Raw genomic sequence first — 6,432 nt, 5'->3', positions numbered from 1 at the left:
CACTACACCCGACTATATGCTTTGACATAACAAACTCGTAAGGAAATAAAAGTGTAATTGTGCTCAACACTTAAGGAAAATAACATACACGTAAATGACAACTATCTGCTAATGGGCTTATAAACCCAGACTCACGCATCTTAGGCCTAACTCTTACAACTACTAATAGGCAACTAATGGAAAATAAACAACATATAGAATTAGTAAAAAGCCCAAGGGCCCTGTCGGCCTATAAACCCCCACGACCACTTCAGTTCCTCATTTATAACCACTTCAGATCCTCAACTTAGGGTTACTCAGTCCAACTTCACCATTCACTTTAGTCCCAAACCCTAAGTCCCCCTTTTCTCTGGAGGCACCTTGGTAACCCCCAGCGAGGGTGGAGCTCTAGAGTGTAACAATGCCTCCCCCTTAAAACACTTTGCCCACAAGGTGTGGGAAGACCTTTTTTATCTAGTAGTAACTTTCCCATGTCGCATTTTCTGCTCCCTGCCCTTGCCAATGTACCAGTAGCTCTATCATGGGTCTGCTGTTGAGAGGCCTCATCCTTTTGCTCAAAACCTCCTCAGGGTCTGGTTGCAAGGCTCCTTGACTGTTCACTAGAGGTAATGTTGTTGTTGGTACCACCCCTTCTCCTAACTTTCTCTTGAGTTGAGAGATATGGAATACAGGGTGGATTTGGGATGCTAGGGGTAACCTCAATTGATACACCACTTCTCCAACTCACTGTTCCACCACAAAAGGCCTGTAATAACACTAGGCTAGCTTCAAATCCTAATGCTCTAACACCGAAGTTTGCTTATACGGCTAGAGCTTGAGGTAACCAAATCCCCCACTTTTAATTCTTGATCTTTCATTTTTTGATTAGCATATCGTGCCATTCTGTCTTGACCCTTTTTTAGATTATTGCCCAGTAATGGAGAAATGTATTACCTTGTTTTGAGCTCTGTGTCTACTGATTTTGCTCTAGTAGTCCTTGGTAGGTAAGAAACCAACCTCGAGGGAGGATAACCATACAAACCCTTAAAGGGTGTGAGCTTAGTTGTTGTATGATGGGTGGTATTATACCACCATTTAGCCAACGATACTCATCTGACCCAGTTCCTAGGCCTGTCCCCAACAAATCATCGTAGGTAGGTCTTTAGGCACTTATTCACTGCCTTAGATTGCCCGTCAGTTTGATGATGGTATGCAATGCCAAACTCTAGTTGTACACCTTGAGCCTTGAAAGGTTTTTTTTCCAAAAAAGACTTGTGAAAGTACTGTCCCTGTTTGAGACTATGGACTGAGGCAATCCATGCAACTTGAATACATGTTTGATAAAGAGTTGAACTATTGACTTAGCCGTGTAAGGATGTCCCAAAACTATGAAGTGGTTGTACTTGGTCATTCTGTCAACTACAACCCACATAGTACTGAATCCACCAGAGCTAGGTAATCTCTCAATGAAGTTCATGGTTATATAAGTCCATGGTTTTGAGGGAATGGGTAGGGGTTGTATCAACCCACTAGGGAAAACATGATCTGACTTCTGCAGTTGACATATCTTGCAATTCCTAAAACAGGCCATCACCTCAGATTTCATACCAAGCTAGAAAAAATCTCTTTGGGCCCTTTGGATGGTCTTATCTCCCCTAAATGTCCTCCCCATGTGCTATCATGTAAGAACTGCAATAGCTTAATCTTGAACTTAGGAGACTTTGCCATATAGATTCTACCTTGTAGCACAATACCCCTTCCCTTACTGAATAGTGTGGGGATAGTTCCCTCTTTTGACACCTAGAAATGAGATTCTGCAACTCTGGGTCCGCCTCAATACCCTTTTTAATATCCTTTAACAGTCTAAGGATGGAACTGAGATTAGGGCCAATGAAATCTCCACTTCATCTCCCACCCTAGACAAAGCATCCGCCACCTTGTTATCTGGGTCTTTCTTGTATTCAGAGAGGAAGTCATAACCTAGCAGTTTGCTTAGGCATTTCTACTACATAGGAGTCCTAATTTTTTGATCCAGTAGATACTTAAGGCTATGGTGGTCAGTTCTGACCACAAAAGACCTGCTCAGTAAGTAAGGCTTCCATCTTTGAATGGCTGAGATTAGAGCATACAACTCTTTTTTATAGGTGGATAGAAGTAGGGCCTTCCCTTTTACGACCTGACTAAAAAAAGATACTGGTTTGCCTTGTCATATCAACACTGCCCCACTCCTTTTTTAGAGGCATCACACTCCACCACAAAGAGTTTGGAAAATTCTGTGAGTTTCAGCACAAGAGGCTGAGTCATTGCCCTCTTTAACTCAGTAAAGGCTTGTTCAGCTTCCTCATTCCAATGGAAGTTATTTTTCTTAAGTAATGCAGTTAGTGCAGCTACAATAATCCCATAATTTTTTATAAATCTCCTTAGTACCCTGTTAACCCTAGAAAACCCCTTAAGGCCTTAACGATTTTTGGCCTGGGCCAGTCCAGCATTGCCTTTAACTTCTCAAAATCTGCATTTGCACCCTGTCTAGAAATAATGTGACCCAAATAGCAACCTCCAAGCATCCAAATTTACATTTCGGCTCCTTAGCAAAAAGCTGGTGTTTTCTTAGCATGCCTAGTGTGCGTTTCAGGTGTTCCAAGTGCTCTTCCTCTCCTTTACTATAGACTAGAATGTCATAAAAAAATACCAACACGAACTTCCTCAAGAAAGGCCTAAAGACATCATTCATCATACTTTGGAATGTTGAGGGTGCATTGGTCAGCCGAAAGGGCATGACCAAGAATTCATAATGCCCTTCGTGAGTACGAAAAGCCGTTTTGGGCACATCCTCAGGTTTAACTCTTATCTAGTGAAAAACCAGATCAAAGGTCTAGCTTAGAGAATAGTCTTGCCCCACTTAGCTCATCAAGTAACTCTTAAACAATGGGGATGTAAATTTATCTTTTATTGTGACCTGGTTCAAGGCCTTGTAGTCCACACACATGCGCCATGACCCATCTATTTTCCTCACTAGCAACACTGGAGAATAGTATGGACTTTGGCTAGGTTTTATTACACATGTTCCTAATAATTCTTTTACTATTTTCTCTATTTCATCATTTTGGAAGAATGGATACCTGTAGGGCCTTACATACACAGGTTTAGCCCCTGACAGTAGATTAATGGCATGATTTTGGGCCCTAATGGGGGTAACCCTTTGGGTTTTGGGAACACATCACTTAATTGTTCTAGTACTGTCTTGATGTAAGTTGCCAGATCTTGCTTGCATTTATCATCCTCACTGTTTATCATTTGCAAAATAACACTTTTTTTTTTCTAACTTGTTCATTTTGGTGCAGGACCCCTCATCTAGTAGTTGTGAAGAGACCAGGCCTTGCAGTGAGACTTCCTGCCCTTGGACAAAAAACTTCATGATAAGCTTCTTAAAATCCCAAGTCACGGTCCCTAGAGATTGCAGCCAATGTATTCCCAAAACCATATGGCATCCCACCAATTCCATTACAAACAGATTAAATGTGAAAACATTCCCTTGCACCAACACCTTCACATTTCTACCCAACCCTTCACTGACCACGTGGTCTCCATTTGACCTTTTTAGCAACCCCACTATCTAAGAAGTTGTGGGTGCTGCCTGAATCTATCAGGATCACCACCCACTGACCAGCTACTCTTCCCATCACCCTTATAGTTCTAGGGTTGTTGGAGCCTATCAAGGCATGCAGTGATATTTCGAGCTTTGAATTCCCCTCCATACCACCAATTTCATCTTCACCTTCCTTTACACTTACCAGTTGGGGTATGCTTTCTACTATTTTCCTCTCTTCTTCCTCAACCACCTCTATAAAAAAGAGCTTAGGGTTTTTACACTTGTGACCCAGATTCCATTTAGAGTCATAGTAGTAACATAAATTGTTGTCCCTCCTCTCTTTCATCTGGTTAGAATTTATTTTTTGGACTAGAACTATAGTGTTACTCGTACCTTGCCCTGGATGAGAGCCTTGACCCGTATGACTCCCAGATTCTATACTTCCTAAGGAATAAGTTTTAACCCCTCTCTTACTGACCTTCACATTTTCGTCTTGCAACTCAGCCAAACCAAAAGCTGTCAACAAAACAGGAGGGTTAAACATCCTCACCTATAGCCTGATTTCATCCTTCAGGCCACTTAAGAAACATCTTAATTTGTGGGAGTCAGACAGCCTAAGCAATTTGTTAGAGATGGCCTCAAACTCCACCTTATACTTCTCCACAGAACCAGATTGTCTCAATCTAGTTAGATCCTCCCTCGGGTCATCATAGGAGCTAGGTCCAAATCTAACCAGGAAAGCCTTAACAAAAGACTCCCAATCTGTAATGGCACCCATGTTCTCTAGGTCTTGAAACCATACCATGGCCTTCCCCTCCATATGGAAGGAGGCCAGCCTCAGTTTGTGTTGGGGAAGAGTGTTATAAAACAAAAAGAACTGATTAGCCCTATAAAGCCGCCCTAAGGTGTCTTCCTCTTGAAAGGAAGGAAAATCAATTTGCACTGACCTGAGTATTACCTCCCTGTTCACTTCACCGTACCCTTCTTGCTTATGGTTCACCCCTGATGAAGACTCTTCATGATGATGACTTTCATTTCTTTTTTGTAACTCCACTATTAATGCTGCTACTTGTTGTACCACTGCATCAGATTGCCTCTTCAAGGCTAACACCTCTCCCTCTAATGTTTTCAACTAGGACTTAGTGGCCTTCTTCAACCCACTCAGTCCTTCCTGTAATTGGTTTATGCGAGTCCCCTCAGCCATGGTGGTGGTGATGGTGTAGAGGATTGACCGACTTTGATGCCAACTTGTTACACGATGGTGGGATTAAATGAATGAACAACTCATTTTGAGGGTGAGCACCTCCAGGAGATGAGAGAAAGAGAGAGAATTGGAAAAGGATAATTGTTGTATTGATTTTGCATAAGGGAAAAACTTCCCAATACACCCCAACTATATGCTTTGACATAACAAACTCGTAAGGAAAAACAAAGTGTAACTGTGCTCAACACTCAAGGAAAATAATAGACATGTAAGTGACAGCTATCTGCTAATGGGCTTATAAACCTATACTCACGCACCTTGGGCCTAGGCCCTACAACTACTAATAGGCAACTAGTAGAAAATAAACAATAGATGGAATTAGTAAAAAGCACAAGGGCCCTGTCTGCCCATAAACCCCCACGACCACTTCAGTTCCTCAGCTACGACCACTTTAGTTCCTCAGCTTAGGGTTACTTAGTCCAACTTCACCCTTCACTTCAGTCCTGAACCCTAAGCCCCCCTTTCTCTGGAGCTCTAGAGTGCAACAAACTCTTGGAGAAGTTGGTGTTTTTGAGTTGAAATACCCTAGATACTTGTTTAAGGTATTGTGACTGGTGCAACTTGTAAAAGTTTAGTAATGAACCATTTCAGGCATATTTGATTCCATTATGTCTTAATGACCTCATTTTAGTAATGTTTTAGTTCCTTTTTTTTGTCTCCCTTCTGCATTAGTGTAGAGTGAATGTTGTCTTAGAACTTAGAGACAAATAAGAGGTTTTTGGTGCCCTTCTTTTTTCCCGCTTTTTGCTTGGAAAAATTTTAATCATCATCCCCACACCACACTATACATAATTTTTTATTTTTTTCCCTTACCAAATGTGTGATGTATAGATGATGAGTAGAATAACTCACTTTGTTTTGAAGGAATAAAAAAAAAAAAGGTGTAGTGTATAAAATGATGAGTAGCAAAGCTCGCTTACTTGACTAGATGAATCTAAGACCTAATCCAAACCGATCTAACGTACTAGGCTACTACCAAGGCAAGGCACATGATCACGATGTTGAATTTTTGCTAGTCTATTTATGTACATATTTCCATTGTCCCTTTTAACTGTACATATTTCATAGCACATAGCTGCCTAAGATTCCCAGATTTTTATTCTACCATCTTGTTGAAAATATAATATACTCCAAATATGAAAATTCATTTACAATCTTAATTGTGCAACCGCGCACGCCTACAGACGTAATAAGACATAAATAAAATACATGTGAGTTTATTATACTGACTTGGTGCGTGTGAAAATAATTAGATTCTTTAAAGAAGTGTTTGATGTCATTATTTCCTCTGTTTCTAAGTCACTAGTGGAATTATTTCCGCAGTCAAAAATATTTCATGTGTTCCTCTCATGAACTCATTCAAGTCCAACCAGAAAGGGGGTAAAAAAATAAAAAATCTACGAGATCAAAGCTATCAAAATCTACACAAATTTCTGAGTTTATTTGTCTCTACATAAACGTGCATGTAGGCATGCTTACAAACACTGCATTGTGGCGATGTGAGCATTTTCTAAAAAGAGGTTTTAGATGAGGCAATGACCTCAATAAAAGGAATATCATCTAGACATAAGCAGCTTCAACTTCTCCCCACTGTCTAGTG

Source organism: Juglans regia, chromosome 1 (assembly GCF_001411555.2).
Source record: "Juglans regia cultivar Chandler chromosome 1, Walnut 2.0, whole genome shotgun sequence".
NCBI classification, from domain to species: domain Eukaryota; kingdom Viridiplantae; phylum Streptophyta; class Magnoliopsida; order Fagales; family Juglandaceae; genus Juglans; species Juglans regia.
Note: the sequence above shows the minus strand (reverse complement) of the source record.